Consider the following 25,093-nt stretch of genomic DNA (forward strand, 5'->3'; position numbering starts at 1 on the left):
TGTTCTAAATTGCTCAAAGTCTGATGCAGCCTGTAGTACTCCCTTCTGATGTGTGAAAGGATTTCAGTCCAATTCACCACACGGCATTGTTGTTGTGGGGAAAATAGGAGGATGAGGTTGTGTTGGATATGTTTGCTGCCTTGAGTTATTTTTAAAAATAACAAAGGTGGAATACAAATAAATAAATATAAACATCTCATGTATGCCATTTTCTTTGCCCACTCTGGAAAAAATCAGCAAATAGCACAACTCCAGTTCAGAACTAGAATAAATCAGGCACAGAGGGAAGTTTTGTAGGTGAGCCTATTTCTGCAAATACTTCTCATCACCGCCACATTCTCTCAAACATTTATAGAAGCTTCACACACCTTTACATCTGGTACCAGAAGAACATTATTCATGCAGACAGGCATTTCATTGTGCTCCTGGCTGTTAATTAGAAGGAGCATTTCTGTCAGGGGGGGAAACAGTAAAGAACCTCAACTACTCCAACTGGATTCAGTATCATCTTAATAGATGGGATATTAAGCTTTGTATTTTTCAGCTCTACCTTGCTATTCATGAGCACAGACACATGTTCTTCACAAGGATGCAGGAATTAGGGCCAGTCCCTCTCTCTCAGCTCCACTCATGTGGTGGTGGTGGTGGGAAAACTAGGAAGAGAAAGATGTGTTGGATATCTTCACCACCTTGAGTTATTTGCAAAAATAATCAAGGCAAGATTCAAATAAATAAATAAAAATATGGAAACAAACTATAGTTTAGTTGTTCCGATACAATAGGCCAGTGCTGGCCAACCTTTCCGTCCTCGCATTACCCATAAGGCAATGCATGCGGGGTGGGCCGCGCCCCCTGTGCATGCATGACCCCCCATAAGCGTGCCGTGAGTCTCTGTGCATGCGTGCGTGAATCTCCCACGTGCATGCCACACATCTCTGCACATGCGCATGCGACTCCCCATGTGCACCGCACATCTCTACGCATGCACGTGCAATCCCCCACGCACACTGTGCAATTCTGCACACGTGCGCACGTCTCCTGTGTGCGCCTCACCACCAGCACATGCGTGGCAGCTACCCAACAATCAGCTGGGTATCCCTGCATAGTGGACCTGCTTTGGGGTGACAGCTCGCATGCCGGCAGAGATGGCTCTGCGTGCCACTTCTGACACACGTCCCATAGGTTCGCCATCATGGCAATAGACTCTCCTGACTGCTGACCATCCAAGGAACCAAATCTTATACAGCCTGTAGGAGTGGGGTCAGTTAGAGAGTCTTCTGTGATGTTTCCTTCTTCTTTAGTTCTCATGGTCTCTATGGTTTTAATATGAACTGTGCAGCTATGGTTCGAAGAAAGTAAGCAGGTGCCATGCGTGGATTATCATATTGAAATAACAGTATCCATTTCATAGGTCCAAGTAAAGAGCTGGATGCTATCATCAAATCAACTCTAACGTGGTTGAGGCTATAAATTTTCTCTTACCCATTAATGGAAGATTTCTAAACACGTAATTGTAAAGCTTTAAAGGATTGGACTACATCCCATAAAATAACACAATCCTACTGAGCAAACAATGAGAAGCTATCGTTAATCCTTTATTTACAATTTCCACCCCCAAATGTAATTTAATAGAACAGAAACACATCATATTTAGCATGCTTTCTAAACAGCAATGTGCGATTCATGAACAGGACAGTTAGCATCACAATGAAAATATGTTCTTTTTATTAAATTGAAAGTATTTTTTCACCTACACTATGATTGCATTGACAGAATAATTCAGTACTTAAATTGTTGGAATTAGTTTATCCTGGGATGAAAGGGAAGTAGGGTATCTTTCATATATTAAAAACAGTTGCAAACAAAGGATTATACTGCAAGTTTCAGTCTACCGCAATCTTTTTAAGTGATTACCTTTACATAAAATTTTCTTTTAAATCAGTCCTGGATAAGCTATTGTAGATTTCAGTGATAGAAAAATCAGGAAGAAGCAAAGTAATATTAGCAAAGTTAAAAGTGGGCATTAGGTTAAGGGAGGAATGTTAAAGATAATATCCTATTTTCATTTGGACATCAAATGAAAGTCAAGAAAAATATTATTTTCTTATAGTTATAGAAGTGTAGGGCTGGAAATAGTATGATGATAACTAGAGAAACCATGATTAAAACATAGGGCCTAGCTCAGTGGTGGGATTCAATTTTTTTTACTACATCTGTGGGTGTGGCTTGGTGGGCGTTGCAGGGGAAGGATACTATAAAATCGCCAGTCAAAGGTGGTATTTGGCAGTTCTCCGAACTACTCAAAATTCCTGCTACCGGTTCTCCAAAACTGGACAGAACCTACTGAATACCATCTCTAGTCTGGTTTCTCACAGAGTGCTAAACAATGGACTTAATATTCTGCAAACCAACCACTATAATTTGTAAAACATTGGCATATTCATTTTGTGTGAAGCAAACCAGGAATATATTAACCATTGTTAAGCAAGACCTTAATTTACTAACCCAAACAGCATGAAGGAAGTGTTTGTTACATACTGGAGCCCATGTGCAATTTCTTTTGTGTGAACAAAAATCAAATTGTGAACTGGAATAATTTCAAACAACATGTGAATTACAGGATGTGGATAAATGAGGAATCACATACTTAAAATAAACCTGGTGTAAACTGGATTGTGATTATGGCTTGCTTGAGTCATATTTAATCTTCAGGATCATATATTGTATCAGTCAAAATTATCCCTTTCTGGGTTTCTTATTTTCTTGTATGAAAAAAAGCAATAAAAATAATTTAAACATAAGTTACAGAATATTAGTACCAGCAGCCAACTCATGATTCCTAGATAACTGTTACTGGTTTCTTTCCTGTTTGTTTTAAAGATAAAATATTTCAAACATTGAGAAGGATATTTCAAACACTATTGAAGGATTTAGTGAAATACATAAAATTGCTTGTAAATATCCAAGAATTAGAGCCAGAATTATAATTCATCACATATTCGAATTACGTATATTATAGGAATGATTTAAAACAGAATGAAAAACATGTGGGATTCTCATTTCCTGATAAGTTTGTTAATTATGGTACAAATGATGGCAAATTGTAAGCCACTTAGATTCTAAACAATAAACAATCTGCCTAGTTTCAGTATGGCTAAGTTCTCTCTGCTAGTCAGCAAAGAAATAAGTGTCTCCCTCAAAGCAAAGTAACTGGATTAATACTCCCAGGATCCCAAAAGAACCATTAAGGTCAGCAACATAAAACAGTAGTCAAAAGATCTAATTATAGGATTATCACTTTACTCAACGTGCACACACACATCCATTCTTCTGTGACAGATGATCTCTTGTCTAAAAGCCTCATTAGCAGGCTAAAGCCCTGACAAGAAAAAAAATCATACCTTAATTATATGATTAAGTTCAGGGTGGTCCAGAAAACATATCCAATGCCTTGCTGCAGTGAATAATATAGGTACTTTTGCCTTCAAAATGCATCTTTACAAAAATAAAAGTTAGAGTAGCTTCAGCTGAGCAGGTGGGAATGTTGATTCAGGTAACTCAAAGAATATTTACTGTCTCATATTCAAATTGAGTTGTAAGTTATTGTAGTTTTGTTAATAAAATGAAATGAGTTGCTTGACCAAAGTTTATCCTAAAGTTTCAAATGCTCATGTACAATCTTGCCTAATTATATTTCTTAGAGAAGTCACCACTCCTTTCTGTAGTTCTCAACTCACCTATCTTAATGATCATACTATCTTGACTATGATTCCTTATTTTGGTTATTAAACGAGAGGGGCAAGATGTAATTCTCAATATACAGCAAGGCTGTGCACACCTTGAACATGATGTGGAAGGAAGCCTTGTAAAAGCACATGGGTAGCACCTCTCTGCAATTTGTCGGTGCCACATTTTTCAAGTATCCAGGCTTTAACACAGATACCTGAAAAAGCTGGACTACTATTATGAATAACAGAAAGGTGTTATGGTCCTATAAAAGTTAACTATTTATTTATTAAATTTATATGATGCCCATCTCACTGACAAGTCATTCTGGCTAGCTTACAACACAATAAAGCAACAACAGAAAACTTTAAAACTCACACAGCTGTAATATGCAATAGTGGTGCTTATTGCAGATACTGGAATGTTCTGAAAAGGGGATAAAAGTAACAAAGGAATTGGATCATTGGTTTCCTTCCTATAAGCTCAAACTGTGAACCCCGAAAGTTTTAATTCTGGGAGTCCAAAGGGTTCCATAGAACAGGCATTGTCACTTGGCAATGCACAAAAGCATAGTTATCATTTAATTCTACTGGATGAAAGTTAGCTAAAGATATATCTTACTAAAATTCTGAAGAGTGGGGAGGAGAAATGAAAGTTTCATCATGCCTTTGGCTTCCATTCTTTCCATTCTTCAGATCAATGAATTGCAGGCAATGAAGAGCTATTCTTGTAAAAGGGCAAAGATTGAGATTGTGATTCCATTCCAATACTGAAAGATTCAATTTTTTTTAAACAACACAACACAAAGTAAACTTCTGTTCCTCTGTACTGTGCAAACAGAAGGATGAAAGAGACAAGATAGTGCATGTGTTTATAAGGCATAGCCAATGCACAAATCGAAGCCCATTTCCTTCTAAAAATACCTATTATTTCAGCAATTCATGCATCAGTGAATCTATATTGAAGCTTTAAGATAAGAAAAGCAACCCTTTTCTTATCTTCAAACTGTAATATAGGACTCCTACGCACGGTATAAATGAAAGATCCCATAGCTCCACCTTGTCTTTATTGGAAATATCTTCACAGGAAAAATTGCAATTTTCTACACTGCTCAGAGACAACAATGCAGATACAATGTACTTGGCGAAAGGATAAATAATAACTAATAATAGTTTGAATAAGCAGAATGTATTTTTTAAAAACACACAGAACACTGAATGGAATCTGCCAGACAATGGTTATATGCATAAAAGCATACTATAACTAGTGAATATTTTTAAAGACAAAAAAATAGTTTCCTTAACACAATTACTATATTAAAATACTGAATCATTTTTTTTATCCATTATTATTTGGCAGGTAAGAATTAATGTCAAGAATCTGAAGCTCATGAATTTGAAGGCTAACTACCAAAGCATGCTTAACTTGTCCAATTAATATATATTTTTTATAAACAAGTTTTATTGGTTTTTAAAGACAAACAAACACAAACAAAACATAAAAACATCCAACTTTCTTTCATAAATGTACAAGCAGTGTGTCGGTTGGTTTACAAATTTTTTGTGCAATTAATTTTATTTGCAAGAAGAAATAACAACCAGGGAGAGGAAAGATTTTTTTTTTTACTTGCAACCTGTATAGCTCCTTACCACCACAATAATTGTATTTAATGGGAGAGGTGGAGAGAACAATTGCAAATTATTAAAAATGGTGAAAAAGTAGATGTGTAGATTAATTTGTATGCCTTCGTAGAATGTTTTCTTGAAGATGAGAAAATGGATGATAGTTTTAAGAGAAAGCCAGATTGGTGTAGGGGTTGAGACATTGTGCTAGAAATGAGGAGACCATGAGTTCTAGTCCTCCTTAGATACAAAGCCAGCTGGGTGACTTTGGGCCAATCACTGCCTCTCAGTCTTCGGAAGCAGGCAATGGCAAACCACTTTTGAAATTTTGCCCAAAAAAACTGCAGGGACTAGTCCAAGCAATTGCCAGGAGTTAACACTGCCTTGAAAGCACCAAAACAATGTTTTAAGACACTCAAATGTTGGGGAAAGAGTGGTACTCCTACCTACTTTGATATACAGTGAGAGTTGTGTACCCACAAGAAGCCTAATGGTAAACCGAATGTATTTGGAAGTGTTGTGGTTCGCCAGCAGCAGGTGTGGATGGCTGAGGTCTTGGAGAGTGAGGACTCAGATGAGGGGCCTGTATATTGATGAAGGGATGGGGCCAGGACCATCAGGGAGTGGAATTCTGCCTTTAAAGATTGTGGAGGCTGGCAGCAGTGATGAAGAGGTCCCCGAGGAGCCTGTGCCCAGTGCACATGAGCGCAGGGCTGCTCAAAGGAAAGAGCAGCTGCAGCAGCACGGGCAACTCGGGAGTAAGCCTGCAAGGTAATGGCCCCTCCCTTAAGAGATAGCTGAGAACCGGAGTTCTTTGCAGGAAGCAAATAAGTTTTTGCACTCAAGCCTTGTGGACGTTCAGAATATCTTGGTTGGTGTTTGGAGACTCTTTGTGTTTGAAATATTTCTTAGTAACTTTATCTAGTATTCTTGGCAGCCTTGCACAACCATGGCAAGGCTCGTTCATATCAGAGACAATTAGTGTGAAACAGACGTTTAAACGTGAAGGACCAGAATTCATAAAGAATCATTAAAAGGTTTTGCTGTTACCTCTGTTTCATGTTTATTTCCTTGAAACAAGGTTTGGGTCAGAACAGGAAATGAGGTAGTTAACTATCATAAGACAAGAATGAATATGATGGTGATGGAAGAAAGCGTATTGAATACAAAGTGAGCAACCAGCGAAAAAGAAGTATGTGAAGATGTTTGTATCACATGCAAATGTCAGATAAGGATTGGCTTCCTGAGGATGGTTTGCTTTACTGTGGATTAGGACCCTTAGCTCTCTAGTAAAGCTCATCCTGCATTCCTCTTTTTTTCTGAAGGAAACAAGCAGCAAAGACATTTGGGCGCTTTGTCAGATTTATTCATTTTTGTCATTATTCCCTCTGTTTGCCAAATACACTGAAAATGTTGTCTTTCCCAATTGTAGATCACAAATGGAGTTTGCACAGCTATGCTAATTAAAACAATGCCAACTCACTATGGAAGTTTTTTCTTTGGCAGCAGCACTTTGTCTTCCTTCTGCATATAACAATCTTAATGATTTCTAACAGTTTGTGGCAGGACTTTACACTAGTGAAACAGCAGGCCAATTACACTGAGTGCCACAAAAGCCTTTTGACAGGTTGAGCCTTGTGAGATTAGGACCAATGTTGCTCTTTATTTTGTTGGCTTTGTGCAGATAATTTCAGATCCATAGCCAAAATAAAGGATGATTCGGGCTGCATTTGCTTTGTTGTTGCCCATAACTTATTATAATGGGATAAGCCAGTTTTGATATATGCCAAGCAAAATTCAAGTGGCGGTAAACAAGTATGTGGGAGATCCATTCCAGAACAGAATGAAAGCTTACTTTCATAGATGCGATTGGAAGGTATTTACTTGTGCATCATTAGGCAATGTTCATCTCTAACAACCTCCAATTTTATGATTTGATGGAGTTAGCAGAGATGGCTAAATTGACTGTTTTACTCAAAGAATAGAATATAAGCACTTTCGTTTCTACTTGGAAACTGCTTCTGGACCTTGTGCTTGAGGTGGGGAAAAAATGAAACTGACTTTGGGTTTTACTGATCAAATAGATTTGTTGTTATAGTTTATACTATTATGGAAAAGTAAGAACTTGAAGTTTGATGTTAATGCCTTATTCTACTGCACCAGAGTGAATCAGAAGTCAACACTTCTTTTCTACACTTCTCTCTTCCCCTTTCCCTCCCTTTTGTTTCCTGCTATTTGCTTTTGTATTTTTCCATTTTCCATTATATACTATACCAAAGTTTAAAAATCAGAACAGGATGAAAGCTTACTTACACTTCATATATGCAATTGGAAGGTCTTTACTTATACACCATTAGGCAATGTTCATCTCTAACAACCTTCAATTTTATGATATATTTCCTATGACACAGCAGCTATAATGATTCACCATGAATTATAGTATTAATATTAAAGGTCCACATGATAAAGTCAAGATTGTCAAAGCCCTCAGAGCTATTGTAATCACTGATTCTGGAAAAATCACTGCCGGTTACAAAGATTTCAGAATGTGAAATGAAGACAAGAAAGTCATTGGATATTCAAAACACAAGGAAACTTTTATAAAAGCAACCCAAAACTTTTTTTTATTAGCAGTAATAAGTAGAAGAAATGGTGGAGAGAAAAGAGAGCAGAAAATAAATTGGTTATGCAGATGCAGATCATATTTTGGAAAGATTACAAGTACCTTATTAATTAACAATTGTGTTAAAAACCCACTGTGTGTGTTGAGATCTTCTGATTGTCTGAAATCTTTGGATACATGTGAATTCAACAGTTTCTCACTCACTAATGGTAAACTTTTCTTCAATTTGAAGCCTATTATGGGATGTGCTAGGGAGGTTGAACTGAACTATGTGACTTTGTGTTTGTTTTGAGTCTTGATGTCAAACTTGTGTTTGCACAAAGTTTGTTTCATTTAGCCTTTGTAGAATCCAGAGCAGAATTGGTGGCAGATAATAGCATATATGAGATTGGAGGAAGGCATCTCTAATCTTTTGTATGTACTTGTTGGGGCCTTTGGTATGCTAGTAGTGTAAATGTTGGCAAAGCTGACACCTGGATTTGGAAGCATCATTATTCTGCTGCTCATTATGCCTTTTAATAAAAATTGTCAGTAGGAAAAGTTGCTAAAAGACTCAAGATTTTCCCTTCCTATAATGCAAATAGCTTCTCATCTTTATAGTGCTTTCTGGTTGATGAATGATAAAGATTACATTTGAGAGATTCAGTACAGAGCCAGTAAAACTGACTCTTAAAATCAATTCAATTTTCTTAAATGGTCAAATCTTTTATTTGAATCAATTACCTCCAGATCAATTTTTTTAAAATGAACTGACCTAATTCGACATGCCAACTCAAACCATCCAATTAAATGGATTTTCCAAATAATTTCAAATTGTATATTCAGAATTAACTACTCATAGTGGATTAGAACCAATTCACTAATTCTTTCTGAAATATGCTGAAGAAGTTTAAATTAATGATCACTTGCCAAGAAGTGTCCCATTGGATTGCAATGGCTCACTCCACTAGACGACAGATGATCTTATAAGATTATGGCACTTTCCTAATGGCAATTATTATTAAAAAACTGAAAATAAAAGTCACTTTGCAATGGGAAACAGATGCAATAAATAAAATTAAATAAAAATTACAGACATCATAATACCTATAATCTATAATACTACACTTCGTATACAATGTACAATTTCAGTCATCGCATCTCAGAGGGGATGCTGAAAAGAGTGAAATAAAGCTTCAAACAAAATTATGTAGAGATTTGAATAACTCCTTTATGAGAAACAATTGCAAATTTACAAGCTCCTTAAAATAAAAAGAATGGAGAGGAATAAGAGGTACCATCAACATGCAAAATGGAAAGAGAGAAATATTTTATCCTCCCTTGTAATATTAAATTTCAGGATAAACCAATGAAGTTTAATTGTAAGAGACTCAGAGATAGCTAAGCCTTTGGCTTCATTACCAGATAAAATAATGGGCTCCTGGCATTACAAGGTATTAAATACATTAGTGAAAGATAAAAATGTCAGTACCTTCATATTGTCTCCATTTTCAATAACATTGTTTCTTTACATATCAATTTAGAAGGTATTGGGATCATGTCCTGCTTATGGACATTCCATAGAGAAACAATTAACTACTATAGCAACTGAACATTGGAACAGAGTTAGATCAAATTCAGTGTGTTTTTCTTAAATTCTTGACTTTGCTCCAATACATTTGCCTAGTAAGTGTCTAAATATGGTCTCCATCTCTTTAGGTTTATGGCCTCTAATTTTTTTACATGTTTTGTATTGAACAGATGGCTTTATATTTTATTTTGGCATTCTGCTCTGTGATGCTGATGGATCTAAAGGAGTGGGAACTAGATGTAGACATGCCAACATTTCATAATGGAAAATAGGCACATGCTTCTGTCACTCAAGGTTTCTTTCCCTATCCTAATCCTTTTCTATTGTCCATTGCTAAAGAGAAATAGCAGAAATAATTTTATTATGCCTCATATAAGCTTACTGAGAAATGCATTGTTGTTCACCAGAATAGAGTTTAAAAGTACAAATAGAAAATAGACAATTTAGGGGGTGGAATCTATTGTAATCATTAATGTAATCATTAGAGAAAATATCAATATAGTTTTTAAAAATACTAGACAAGATCACTGTTTTAGAGATATTTACTTACCAAAATGCTTAATTCTTTCAACAGTGGCAAAGCCTGTAATGTACTGGAAAAAAATCTTTAAAATTCAGGGCAATATTCAGAAATGTATCTGCTTTCAAATAGCCCATGTTAACAGTTGACATTAACAGTTAACATTAACATTAAAGTTAACATTAATACATTAACAGTTGACCAAAGGAATGTTTGACGTTTTGTATTATGTCATAATAAGCTCTATGATAATTTCCAATATCCTGAAATCAGGTTGTTCAAGGTTTTATAAGTCAAGACCAATAGCTTCAGCAATGGTGGTGGCATATTGTACTACTAAACAATCTGGCCAATGCATTTTGCACCAGAAATGGCTCCCACACTAAGCAGACTGGTAAACACAAGATAGCATATAACAATATGCTAAACCAGCATAAAAATCATAGAGGACCAGCTGTTGCTAGGAAACAGCGTAGGTGATATATCAAGTGACATAGGTACTCTTAAGCACATACATCACTTTGGCCTCCAGTGACAATAGCACTGGAGTCTAGCAGCACCATCTAACATAATCCCTTTTTTCTAATTACTTCTGATTATATCCCTGTACAAACTTGTCTATAAGATCTCCAACTTGTCAAGATTCTATCCAAACCTTTATTGTCTCTCAATCATCATATCACCATTATCTATTCATTATTAAGAACACATACCCATTCCTGATTCAGAAAGTATAGTTATTAAATAGTATTGGTTATGAAATAACCACAACACAACATTTTCAGAATGCAGAGGGACACCCACAATCTGATTCTAACTTCACAAATACTAATAGTGGTGCCAAACTAATACTAATACTGGTGCCTCCAGCTCCCAGCTTATACAGGGAGCCCAGGAAGGTACTATAGTCAATAGAATTAAAAGTTGTTGTGAGCTCTAGCAGTATGAATGGAGTCTCTCTCTCTCTCTCTCTCTCTTCCATCAAGATAAAATCAAACCAGATTTTTCCAAACCAGATCAGAATTCAGATTGAAAATGGTGATACATTTGGTATCTTGCATAATATATCTTGCCCCTCCCTCTTCTCTAGCATTTGTTACTGTGATAGTTGGCAAAATAACTTTTGATCCAGGGAGGGCTTCTTCAGGAGAAGATTGACTGCTGCCTCCTTTAAAGATGGTATTACCATTCCATCATGTAAAGTTGCTTTCAACCTGGATTGACCCAGTCAATCCTGCTCAGTTATTTCATAGAGTCAAAGATGATGAACAGTCACAAGCCTCATGTCCCATCTTCAGGCCTCATAAACTTAAAGGGATCTGTTACACTTTCAGGCCTCATAAACTTACCCCATACATCAGTATATACTGAATGAAAAGTCAATATGAAGTCAAGTAATTTTATTGTCATTGTATTTTGTGGGACTCCAGCATTGGGCTTTCCATAACAGATGGCACTATGCCTGTAGCTACTATAAAGAGTCTTGCCAGAGATATATTTCATGATGCAATAGAGTATTTCTTTGTGGTGATGGTTTTCTCATTGCTCAAGTCCAAGAGGTGTTAAGCAGTTCTTATAGATCATAGCAACTTTTCCACCTGTGTTGTTGCTGAACTGAGAGGCCAAATGAGCAGAATTGGTCAAATCCACACCACTCAGTTCACCTTTTGAAATCTCAGCATTACATGTCATGTCAGCTCATTCATCCCTGATCATGCCATGCAAACTGATTTGACATTTAATTGCCATATCACGATAGGAAGAGTATCCCAAGATCTGTCACTAGGTGCCTGATATGGTCGGAGGTTCCAGAGAGTAATGACTTCAAACTGGGAAGTGAAGTTTGTAAATCAAAAATAGAAGAGAGCAAAATTGGCCCATCCTCAAAATCACAACAAAAAAATCCCCACAGAGAAAAAAAATCCCCTAAGTTTCAAACAGATAACTCTTTCCTGTTGCCCTCCCACAGGTCTCTACCAATAGCACAGGAGACAATAGATAAAAGGGGATATACAAAAAAAGATAAAAAACATAAACAAGAACACATTCAACATTCACTGGTTAAAAGAAATGAATAGGGGGGAATGGAGGCTACCTCAAATAACTTTACTGAATGTTATTTTGTATTCTGAATATAATAGAAAGAATGGTTCTGAATGAAATTTGGGGTTTAAGATGTGATGAATGGAGTGGAGTGGAGTGGAGTAGAGTAGAGTAGAGTAGAGTAGAGTAGAGTAGAGTAGAGTAGAGTAGAGAGTAGAGAGTAGAGAGTAGAGAGTAGAGAGAGAGTAGAGTAGAGTAGAGTAGAGTAGAGTAGAGTAGAGTAGAGTAGAATAGAGAGTAGAATAGAGTAGAGTAGAGAGTAGAGTAGAGTAGAATAGGAATAGAATAGAATAGAATAGAATAGAATAGAATAGAATAGAATAGAATAGAATCTGGAAGGGACCTTGGAGGTCTTCTAGTCCAGCCCCCTGCTCAAGCCTATACCATTTCAGATAAGTGACTGTTTCTTCTTAAAAACCTCCAGTGATGGAGCACTTACACTTTCTGGAGGCAAGCTGTTCCACTGGTTAATTGTCCTCACTGTTAGGAAGTTTCTTCTTAATTCCATGTTGCTTCTCTCTTTGATTAGTTTCCAACCATTGTTTCTTGTCCTGCCCTCCGGTGCTTTGTAGAATAATTTGACCCCCTCTTATTTGTGGCAGCCCCTCAAGTACTGGAATATTGCTATTATGTTGCCCCTAATTCTTCTCTTCTTTAGACTAGCCAAACTCTACCACTTTTATTTATTTTGAGTTTATGCTATATATAACAGGGGTGTCAAACTCAATTTCATTGAGGGCCACATCAGGATTGTGGTTGACCTGGGGGGTGGCCAGGTGGGGGTGGCCTGGGTGGGAATGGCCAGCTTCCCTGCCTCCCTCTTTCTCCTTCCCTCCCTCCCTCCCTCCCTTCCTCCCTTCCCTTTCCTGGGGGAGAAGGCAACTCCCATCCTGCTTTTAAATGTGGCCCTTATTAAGAGCCGGGGATGCCCACTGAGATACCTGCTGCTTGTTGTTGTTTTTTTGCCAAAAGAAAAAGAGAAATCGCTGGCCCAGGGTCAGCATCATAGCTTTTTAAGGATTTGAAAAGCTGTTCTTTTTAATTTTGGGGTCCAAGATTTGGATGGCAGCCATTCCAGACACAGTCAGCCTTAGATCCGTGTTGCCACTCTGGAGTCAGCTAAGGGCAGTGGTGGTATTCAAATAAAGTTGCCACCGGTTCGGTGGGCATGGCTTGGTGGCTGCACTTTGTGCGCATGCACTTTGTGTGCATGCATGCGCCAAACATGCACTTTGCGCAGGCGCAGAGACGTTCTAACTTGCCTCCTGCAAGCCTGCACTATGCTGGTTGCTGCAGCAGCTGCCACGCGGCACTATTCTGCACTGCGCAAAGCAGCTGCGCTTTGAATTCTGGCCATAAAAGTGAGTATGGCAACCCGGGCGGGCGAGTGGGCCACACACAGAGCAGCGAAGAGAACCGGTTCGGTCTCCACTGCTCATCACCGCTACTGGCTCTCCAGTACTGGGCAGAACCAGTCGAATACCACCACTGGCTAAGGGCTGTCCCCTGCCACCTTGGCCCCAGCCCCTGGGTGTGCGCAAAGGAGACAGTGAGCCCTCAGGGCAGTGGTGTATTAACAGCAGACTAAGCACGTGCTTAGGGCACCAGGCCCAAAGGGGGCACCATCAACTTGAGAAAATGGCTTCATTTGTACAGTATGTACGAAGGAGCAGAGCACCAAGTTTTGTTAGTGCTTAGAGCACCAGTGAGCCTTAATCTGCCACCGACCCAGGGGTTGAGACCAGGGTGGCAGGCTCCAGGATGGCCCCACAAATCTAAGGCTGACTGCATTGTGGGCTGAATGGCTGCTATCCAGTTATATATCAGTGTGCACCGGGGCCGATCCTTCACTGTCTCCAGGGAAGCTCCACGGGCCAGATTTCAGGGGCGGGATTCTACCGGTTCGGGAGAACCTGATGTTAATTGTACATCCAGTTTGGCGAATGGGTAGTTCCTAAGACCAGCTGGCCCCTCCCACCCCACCCCTCCCAGAAGTCGCCACGTGCCTGGTTCTGGCTCCCAGTTAAGTGGAGGCTTGCAAAGCCAAAAACGGGGCGGGGAGGTGGACGTGGGGGGATACGGGGTGTCCCCCCCACTTCCCCCCACTGTTTTGGGTCTTCTAAGGCTCCAGGGAGAGGCAAACTAATCACCTAATTGAACAGCCCGTCTTTAGCATAGCAAGCCTCCCTGGAGCCTCAGGAGACCCAAAATGGAGGGCGGGGGGAGGGCGCATCCGGAGGGTTCCTTTTTTTTTGCTTTGGGGGCATGCAGGAGGAGTGCTGCCTGTCACACACCCCTGGCCACGCCCACCCAGCCGGTGATTAGGGAAGAGAACGGGCTCCTCAATTAGGTGATTAGTTTACCTCTCTCACCCGAGGGCTGCCTGCTCTTCCTCCCACCGGCTGGCATGTAAAGGCTTCATTCAGTTTGTTCCGGCCCTCAAACAGTAAAGGTTCTCCGGCAGCTGGGCTTGCAATTGGCTTGCAACAACTGAGTTCCAGGTCCTTCCTCCTCCTGCTCCTTTTGCTATGCCTGCTTCTGCCTCCTCCTCTTCCTCCTCCTGCTTCTTGTTTCTCCAGCTACCTCTTCTTCCTCGCTTTCCTCCTTCTCCCCAGCATTGCAACTGGGCTTGCATTCCCTTCCTGCACCTCTCCAAGTTTGCAAGACAAACACGCAGCAGCCCAACTTGCAACCGAGTTGCTTTCCCAAACCCTTGTTGGAGGGAAACGAGGTACATGTGTGTGTGGGAACGTCAACTTGAGTGCTGGGTCTCCAAGGGAATCCCTCTCTCATTTGAACCAAGACTTCTGAGTGCTGACCGAGTATCTCTCTGCCTCTGCCTCTCCCCCTCCCCCTCCTTCTTTATTTTGAACGGTTTTGTCAGCACTTCCTCAACGTGCTGGATCTTCGGTTTATTTTGCTGGAAGGGTGAGTAAGAATTGTCTCTTCTCCCCCCACCCCTTTCTTCCCACACTCTTAGAAGAAAGTCAGAGGTTTAATCTGGAAGAGAATCACTATGCCGAACCTTTGAAAAGTGCAGGTGGTGGTCATTTATCCTATTCCTGCTTTCCCGGGTCTTTGATTGGGGGTTTCCTCTGGAGCAAAAGCAGAGAGTGAAAATTTCTCTGTGTCTTCTCATTTTCTTCCAGAGCAGAACAGAAAAGCCTCTTCCTTTGAAGACTTTTCCAGTTCTTTATTCTGATTTTCTCCAGGAGCAAATTAAAGCCCTTTCTAGTGAAGGCTTCCCTGTGTGTTTATTCTGATTTTCCCTTGGACTGCAACAAAATCATCTGGTGGCAGGCCTTAAGTAACAATCCCACACTTATTTTACTCCATGCGTGGCCCACCCACTATTTAATTTACACTTCTGTTTGTGCTTCTTTCCCAAACTGTATACTTTTCTCCCGCCCCCACCCCCACCCCCAAACACACACAGAGGTCCATGGTAAAATTGTCTTCCATGAAACCAGTCCCTGGTGCCAGAAAGGTTGGGGACCTCTGAATTAGACCATGCAGGAGAGCCCTTTTAAGGATTATGTATTAATAGAAAAGTAACTAAGTTAGCTCTGATCCTAAACCAAGGGTCCCCAAACTTGGCAACTTTAAGATTTGTGGACTTCAACTCTCAGAATTCCTCAGCCAGCAGAGCTGGCTGAGGAATTCTGGAAGTTGAAGTCCACAAATCTTAAAAGTTGCCAAGTTTGGAGACCTCTGTCCTAAATGCTAACGCTGCTGCAAAGGAGCTCTGATCACAGCCACATTTTGGATCCTGGGAAAGGTGTCAGAATTAACACTTAAAAGGGACCTTGGGAGGAACCCTATACCATTTCAGAGAAACGGCTGTCCAGTCTTTTCTTAAAAACCTCCAGTGTTGGATCACCCAGAACTTCTGGAGACAGGCAGTTTCACTGGATAATTGTTCTCACGGTCAGGAAGTTTCTTTTTAGTTTTATGTTGCTTCTCTCTTTGTTCAGTTTCCATCCATTGCTTTTTGTTTTGCCTTCTGCTTCTTTGGAAAATACATTGCCCCCCCCCCCACACTTCTTTCTGGCAGCCCCTTAAAAGCCTGTTGCCTATCACCCTCTTGGGCAATGCATGTGAGCCATTTCCTCCTTTCAGTGGTCCATGTAAGTATATCTATAGCAGGGGTCGCCAACCTTTTGGATCTCAGGGACCACCAAACTCATACTTTTAAATCCCGACGACCACTAATACGAATTTTTTTTAAAAGCTAATATATTTAATATAATTTTTTATGTTAAATTTAAATTTTATATATACTGTGGGGGCCTGACTCACAGACAGACACAATACAGAAGCCTGATGATGGCAGATGAGATTCTGCCAAAACGTTGCTACAACTTTAAAAGCACAACTACAATGACATGGGAAAATACCCGAACAAAGCTGAATACCATATATGTGTGTGTGTGTGTGTGTGTGTGTGTGTGTGTGTGTGTGTGTATCTTTGGTAATTCGGGTTTTCTCCCGCATAAAATTGGAAGTATCTAGGCGACGTTTCGATGAATTCTCATTCATCATCTTCAGGCTTATGTCTTCGGCTTTGTGCTTCTCGGAGTACTTCATCGAAACTTCGCCTAGATACATCCAATTTTACGTGGGAGAAAACCCGAATAACCAAAGATCCATATACAAATACCCACGAAAACCTCAGAAAAAAATATAAATAAATATATATATATATATATATATATATATATATATATATATATATATATATATATATATATATATATATATATATTTTTGTTTTCTTAAAAGCTGAATGCCATACATACACACACACACACACACACACACACACACACACATATATATATATGTATGTATGTATGGAGATTGGTTGTTGAGTATTTCACGTCATTGTAGTTGTTCTTTGTTGTAGCACGTTAGCAGAATCTCATCTGCCATCATCAGGCTTGTATTGCTGTCAGCCAATCAAGATACTTGATTGTATCTTGATTGGCTGGCAGCAATACAGAAGCCTGATGATGGCAGATGAGATTCTGCTGAAACATTGCTACAACTTTAAAAGAACAACTACAATGACGTGGGAAAATACCCGAACCAAGCCGAATACCATACATATAAGTACCCGCGAAAACTTAAGAAAACATTATATATATATACCTTAGACTGTCTACTATTGACCACCCCTTTCCTAAGAGGTCTGTAGGGGGTGTGCATAAGCGCACTAACGTGCCTACCGTCCCTGTCCTATTGTTTCTCTTATTCTTCTTTTATTTTTCTTATATGTACCCATTTCATGTATTCACAACTATGTATACACTTATACTTATTATCTTGTAAACAATTGGCAAATCAAATAAATAAATAAATAAAAAAATAAATGTAAGTACCCGCGAAAACTTAAGAAAACTATATATACATACACACACACATATATATACACATATATATGTACATATACATACATACATACATGATACACACACACACACACATGCTTATTTAATTATAACAAAAATGTAAATGCTTAATGATAACAAAACGTTCTGGGCTGGAAGCCTCCCCCCATCTGGCACCTTCAAACGAGACAGAAGAGCGGGCAGGGTGTGTGTGTGTGTGTGTGTGTGTGTGTGTCTGAGTTGAGGGGCCTCCGGGCAACTGCTGCTGGGAGAAGCAGAGGCAGAACGGGGGCTTTGTTCTCTTTAGGGGGCAGCGCCCCTTGGCTGCCACTCCAGGGGCTTCTCAGCAGGCATCTGCCTGCAGAAGGACGGCCCGCTCTTGGTGATTAATTGGGGGAGGGAAGGGGGGGGAAGTGGGGGCTCCTTTCAAATCCTGGGTGGAGGATTGAGAGGCTCAGATCTGCAGCTGAGGAAAAGCTGGGGGGGGCTCTTCCAGCCTCACCTGGAGACAGACAAGGAAAGGTGTCCCTGGGGGCACTTTGCTCGCTTTAGCACTTCGCTGCCAAACCCAGCCACAGCCAGCGATTATTTGGGGGCGGGAGAGGTGGAGGAGAGAGAGAGAGAGAGAAAGCATCTCTGGCATTACCAGGGAAGGAAAGGAGGTGAAACAAAGCTCACTCTTTCACCTACAAAACGCCAATCTACCGTGTTCCAGGAGTTCTTTGAAATCATCAAATGCTCCCACTTGCAGTTCCCATGCCTCCCAGCTCGGGTCTCTGAGATGCATGCTGTCACGCACGGCGGCAGCAGCAACAACAGTCACCCACTGGAAACGCAGGCAAAGCTGCCACAGTAGTAGCACTCTGAGTTGCTTGCTTCTCCACTACTGCCTTCTCCTCCTCCTCCAGCACCACTTCCTTCTCTGGGTAGGGCGATTCTTAACTAACCAAGCATGCTAAGGCAACTCAGGACGCTACTGCGGTGGCAGCTTTGCCTGCGCCTCCAAGGCTTCGATGTTGGGAGAGGCAGCAAGAGCTGGAAAAGGGGAGAGCTGTGCACGGCTCCATCTCCCTTTCCTTTCCTGCCTGCACGTAGGCGGGGAGGAGGAGGAAAGAGAGCAGGGAGCAATTCAAAGCTAGAGAACTAATGGGGAAGAGCTGACAACGGGCGCTGGGGGAGGGGACTGCTGTTGCCGCCTCTGCCAGGTGTAGGAGTTGCTTGGCGCGTGCATCACAGAGGCCTGACTCCAGGGTCCCTCGGAGAGCCGGGAGGTGCAAGAACTGCGCGGCCCAGATTAATTACTCTGGGGGGCCATTTCTTCTGCGGCCCACCAAAATTTTTCCACAGCCCACAAGTGGGCCGCAGCCACCGGTTGGCGACCGCTGATCTATAGCACATAGATAATAAAGTCAAAAAAAGGTGAACAACATTTTTAAAGAACTATAGATAAGTTGAGGCTGGGTGTGACAAGGAATGGCTGGGAAGGGAGGGGCCAAGCAAGGCACTCCTTGATGTGAGTGACATTGAGTTGGTCATGCCCAGCCAGTCATGTGACCAAGCCACGCCCACAGAACCAGTTAAGAAATTTGAATCACACCCTGGCAGATTTAGCCACATTGTGGGCCAAATCTGGCCCATGGGCCTGGAGTTTGACACCCCTGCACTATAATAGGCTGAGTCCACTTTGAAAACAATTTTGAAGAAATGCTTTGAATCTTCTCTAAGCATAGCACATCTTTGTTACTCATGAAAGCAGCCTCCTTTTTGGCTCCTACAAATAAGGAATTATATACTGCTCCACTACCTCCAGGATATGCCCAAATTATCCCCAGTTTAAGAAGTATTGCTCTAAGAAGTCTGATTCAGATATGATCAATGTCACCTTTTCTAAATGACTTTCTTCAAAAACAAAAAAGGAAGAAAAGGGAGAGAATTTGAAATGTGACATTAACTATGATTATCCCCTAAACAATAGCCCACCTGAACATATGAAATTATTTAAGGAGATTAGAAAGCAGATGCCCAACAAACATTACCATAATATGTATAGTACATACTTACAGATTTCTAAGAAATTGCTGAGTATCCAAGTTCTTTGTCCTCAACCATGATTACAGATGCTGAGCAAATGGAAGTCTACTTCAAAGCAAGCAGATAAGGAACAAAAAGCCTCTTTTTTTTTTAATCGACCTATCCAGACAGAGACAAATGAGTTTTGTAGATAGAGCTATGTCAGGAAAACATTGGGCTGGATTCATATAGGATGCTATTGTGTGATTTGGTGGATTTGGGCTTCGTAAAATAGAGTTGTGAACCATGTTGGGGAGCTTTCTGTGATCTGTGAATCCAGCCAAAAGTTTCTTATCTAAGACAGTAAGAAGAAACATGTAGGACTAGAGACCAGTGTGAGCGTGAAATGATCTCCCTGGGCAGTTAAGCATGAATGAGTCCTGAGTAACTTAGGATGTTGGTTACCAGGCAAGAGAATTCCAATGCATTCAATTAACTTTCAAGTTGAGACACTAATTTCTCTTTCTTAACACTGTACACTGCAATCATAATTAGAAGACATCTGCTGCAACAGCCTAATTTACCCAAGTGTCTTCTGCAGCAGTTAAGAAGACCTTAATGGAACAACAGCAGAAAGGATACATTTTGAAATATCATTGAGTTAATAGAAATGTTCGCCCTGAACTATTATATGAACAAGTTCATCTGCTGCCCCCTCAGGAAATAGACATTTTCCTGCTGTGAGCAATTAACCGGTTTCATTGTGGAATGACTTCATGTGACAATAACCTTGGAAAGATGATAAAAGACACACTATATTTATCTTTCACTGTAAAGCAAAGCAATTATCATTTGTCACACAAAAATGATGACTTACATCTGAAACCAGAGTTTATTATCATGATATTTCATGCCAATTTAGACCTTGAAAGGCCCTGATTTTTGTTTATATACTCTGGATGATGATCCAATATTGTTTGCAACCACAATGCTAAGCAGCACCTTAAACCAGGGGTGGGATTCAATTTTTTTAACAACCAGTTCTGTGGGTGTGGCTTAGTTGGTGGGTATGGCTTGCTGGTAATGTGACTGGCTGGGCGTGGCCAATTCAATATCACTCACATCGAGGCACGCATCACTTCACCTGGCCTCTCGTGACTGTGGGGATGCTGCAACAGTTGTAAGTGTGAAAAACGGTCATAAGTCATTTTTTCAGTGCCATTGTAACTTTGAATGGTCACTCCACACAAGCAAAGTACCAGCAAAGGAGGGGGAAAAAACTCCAGAGAAGTTCCTGAGACAGGAAGTCTAGTCCTGCCAAGAATGTAATAAAGGTTAACAGAGGCAGTTTCTGTAAGCAACACCAGAATGTTTCCTTCCTGCCTTCCTTACAGGATTAGGCCAGTAATTTCTTCTAACAACCAGTTCTCTGAACTGCTTAGAATGTTAACAACTGGTACTAGCAAATAGGTGCGAACTGGTAGAATCCCACCCCTGCCTTAAACATTTTTACCCTCCAGCTTTAAATGTCTCCTCTTCACTGGAAATTTTAGAAAGTAAGCGAGCATTTTGATTTCCAGAAGCTTGAAGATCTTAACCTACTCAATGGTATCTTAAAATGCACAGAGATCCTCATCAGTAATCCAAACTTTTTTTTCATCCAAGGAACACAATTTATACTTGTCACAGTTAAGTTGCCAGCAACTAAGGCTCAAGCACAATTACTATACTGTATAGGGCATAACTAGAACCATATAACAACATCGCTAGTTCAAACTAAAATTTTTAGAAACATCTTCCATGTTAGCTGTTGTGTCTCAAATGCTGTACCTCTGCAGGAAATAAGAGTCAGTCAACTTGAATCTAGTTTTTGAATAAATTACTTTTCAGCAGGACCTAAGATAGGGATATTTGGGGCCCTATGTGGGAAATTCTTTTGTTCTTGTTGTTTTCTTCCCTGATAAAGCAATGTAGTTGCCGCCGTTCTCTACTTGGTTATTTTAATACATTATATTAAATACCTAGTTATTTAAATGACTGAGTGGGGTTTATTTATTGATACCCTGCCTTTATTATCTTTATAAATAACTTAAGGTGGCAGACATACTAATACTCCTCCTATTTTCTCCACAACAACAACCCTGAGAGGTGGGTTGGGCTGAGAGAGAGTTACTGGCCCACACTCACCTAGCCTGTTGTCATGCCTACAGGGGTAGGGGGACACACGAGAGCTCACAGTCTCCAAGTTTCTAGACCAATGCCTTAATCACTAGATTAAACTGACTAATAATATATAATGAATAAAATTATTTCTAGAATTGGTTGTCTGTGACAATTCCAACCTTTTATGTAATAAAAATTCAAATTGACCCACATGATTAATGCCTCCTAACCAATAACAAATAAAGCTAAAATGACTAGCAGAAAAAAATCCATATAATATATATGGAATAGTTACTGAACATTTACAGTAATAACTATTAATAATATAGCTGCTGAAAGTTCAATAGCTGACAGACAGAGAATAAATCTAACAGATCGAATTGTTGATGTTTCTTACTAGACTTGACCTGAGTAGTTAATATTGAAATATTTAACCCCATGCTAATTAAAGTATTTATGAGAGCCAAAGAAAACTTCACTTACTGTATTCAGTGCTTAAAAATATTTTACATTATACTAAGATAACCCAGGCACAAACCAGATATTTTGTTCCTCTATTCAGACATTAATATGAAAAATTGGGTGCACCTTTCTAAATATTGAGGGTAGTTTTAATTGTATTGTGACAGGGTTGATTATTTTAGTCACTGGAAATGGACCAATATGTTTAGGACCCAGTTTCTTGGATGGCAACCTCAAATTTAGGCACTTCTGCCGAAGCTGAACTGAGAGAGATAACAACAGCCGGTGCAGGTGTTGAATCAACTGTGATGAAGGAATGGGCGATGGGGGAGAAGTTTAACTATTTAGTTTACTCATGACGAGATAGGAATCATGAGCGATGGATAGGTGATAGGGAAGGAAATCGTGGACTTATTAGGTAAACCAGATGATGGGAATAAGGGGTGGGTGATTAAGGGAATAATAAGGGGTGTGGATAGGAGATAGAAGTATTTAGGTGGGTGTGTTTATACCTTTAAATAACACTGTAAGGCAGAAGCTTCCAATGCTAACCTAGACCGGTTGGGATACTGTTCTTGTCGGATGGAAAATTTGTTGTTTGACATTAAAAACCCTTCCTGCTCTGCATGGTGTTTGTGGTTTTTGTGCAAATCTGCAAGTTGTCAAAGACCGGCTGAGAAATGCATTTTCTATATCTTAAGATTTCATTTTAAGAATTAAGTAATACAATTTGAATAATTTGCTATCAATATCTAAGAGAGACGTTCCTGATCTGATTTGGATCCAAACTGGCCTAGCATTGTTTTTTCCTCCTTTGTGTTGGCTAGAGTAGGTGATGACCACGTCTCTGCCAGTGACACTTGGTCACATACTACATCAATCAAAAAACTCTCCCTGCAAAATAATGCAGCAGCTATATTAATATTTTATTCAGAGGACAGCGATACAGCATCTGCTGGGTCTGTCGGCAGTCATTTGTAGCCTTCAGAAGGAATACATTTAATGGATCCTTCAACAAAGAGTGGAGAATTAAATATCTGATAGCAATCCGTGTTCATCCAGTGTTGCTTTGCTTACTGAAGGAATGCCAATCCTACACTTTCCTAACAGACAGAAACAAATCTTTTTATATATAGGGAGGGAGAGGAAGGGAGAGAGGGGTGGGGGGAGAGAAGTGTATAGTTCAGCCAGACCCACCAAAAGGAAGAAAAGTGGCTGGCAATTGCTGTCCTAGAAAGGTGGAAGGGCACAGCAGCAGGCAAATTGTCCAATAGAAAGATGTGATAGCTTACTGTACAGATTGAATACCTTGCAAGCTGTTACAATTTGGACAAGATTGGACAATTGAAGAAGATTGGACAAAAGATTTGGACAAAAGTGGATTAGAAGCAAGCCAGGCTGAGTGCAGAACAAGAACTTATAGCTGCAGTGCAGATATGCCTCTGATAGTTGGAAAGGCTATTAATTCTTGACCCAACCAGAAGCAGTCACGTTCTAATAGCACTATAATGTAGCTTTATATTTAAAGGAACTGGTTCTCCACTCTCGTACAACTGCTCACAATAGAGTCCTCTTATTTTTATTTTTTATTTTACTTCTAATTACTAGTCACAAAGGTCAGCCTCATTTTCTTTTCTTCACTTCACTTCATGCTTGATACAGGAAGAATCAGAACATGCAAAATTTGGCAAAGTTGCACTACTTGTTTTTACATATCTCTCAAGGGTAACTTATTCTGAATATTAAACTATAGGCTTTTGTTCTCTCTTCATTAAAATGCTACTTAAAGTGAATGTTCAGCAAAAATGAAAGCCTTTTTTTCAATAGAAATGCTGGCCTTTTTTTAGCTATTAAAGCTTGCAATAACACGAATGGTTCCTTAGTCTATTTGTATTTGATTCTGTCCATAAAACTAAAGCCACTTAAAACATTCAGTAACTATGGATATAAAATGCATGTTGTTGTTGTTGTTTTAAATATATGCAGTTAACATGTCCCCACTGATGTATATTTGGCATCAAATCTGAAAAAGACTGTCTTTCTTTGTTGTTACCAAACACACATGCTCTAAGTGATCTGCTTGCAAAGTATGAAATTGGGCACAAGGGGGAAAATGTAGAAAGACAAATATGTAATTCAATGGACTTGCCTGGAGGGCTTACTGGAGAGTTATACAGAAGTGGAAAAGGAGCTTTATATAAAGTGAAGAACCAATTTAACTCAACTCATCTGAAATCTTTTGGCTGGCTTATAAAACATGTGTCTTATATTTACCTACCTGCCTGTTAGGAGATGAAGGAGGGAATAATCCATTGTTCACAGCCCACAACATACTTACTAGACAGAAATTAATTTTAGTCATGATAAACAAAGGTAATTTACTTTTAAATGAATCAGTCTTTCAATCTTTCAGTCAAAAAGCCTTAGTACATCCCAAGGCTAAAGGACCTTTGAAGCATTTGTGTTTCCCCCTTCAATCTAGATCAAGAGGGTCCAAACTTGACCATTTTAAGACTTGAACTTCAACTCCCAAAATTCCCTGGCCAGTCAAGCTGGTTGAGAATTCTGGGAAATGACTTTCACAGGTCTTAGTTGTCAAGGTTGAATGGTCCTGATCTAGATAATGGAAGTATACTTTATAATGAACTGCTTTCCAATTAGATTTTCTTAAACAAAACAAGAGATATAAATAGCTATTTAAGATATGAAATATGTCTTTTATTTCTAGCTATTATCTGGACTTTTCAATTTCTGCAGGGTACAAAAAAAATCATAGATCAATAGCCAACCTTAATTGCACAAGTAAGTTACTGGCATTTTTTTCATTTACAATAACCAAACTCCTACTTTTGCTGATGCAAAACTTTTCCATTGGGGTTACTAAGCAAATTTAAATATTACTCT

At 39.7% G+C, this 25,093-nt stretch overlaps 2 protein-coding genes across 2 annotated transcripts in view; one reads left to right on the forward strand and one right to left on the reverse strand.

The window, feature by feature from the left end:
• The window catches only part of CTNNA3 (catenin alpha 3), a 767,102-nt gene that overhangs the window by 436,122 nt on the left and 305,887 nt on the right, over nt 1–25,093 (reverse strand). The gene's annotated exons all lie outside the window — the stretch shown is intronic.
• LRRTM3 (leucine rich repeat transmembrane neuronal 3) overlaps nt 1–25,093 on the forward strand; it is a 113,908-nt gene that overhangs the window by 20,772 nt on the left and 68,043 nt on the right. The gene's annotated exons all lie outside the window — the stretch shown is intronic.

Source organism: Notechis scutatus, chromosome 4 (assembly GCF_049901735.1).
Source record: "Notechis scutatus isolate UNSWTSFEM ecotype Mainland chromosome 4, rNotScu1.2, whole genome shotgun sequence".
Classification (NCBI taxonomy): domain Eukaryota; kingdom Metazoa; phylum Chordata; class Lepidosauria; order Squamata; family Elapidae; genus Notechis; species Notechis scutatus.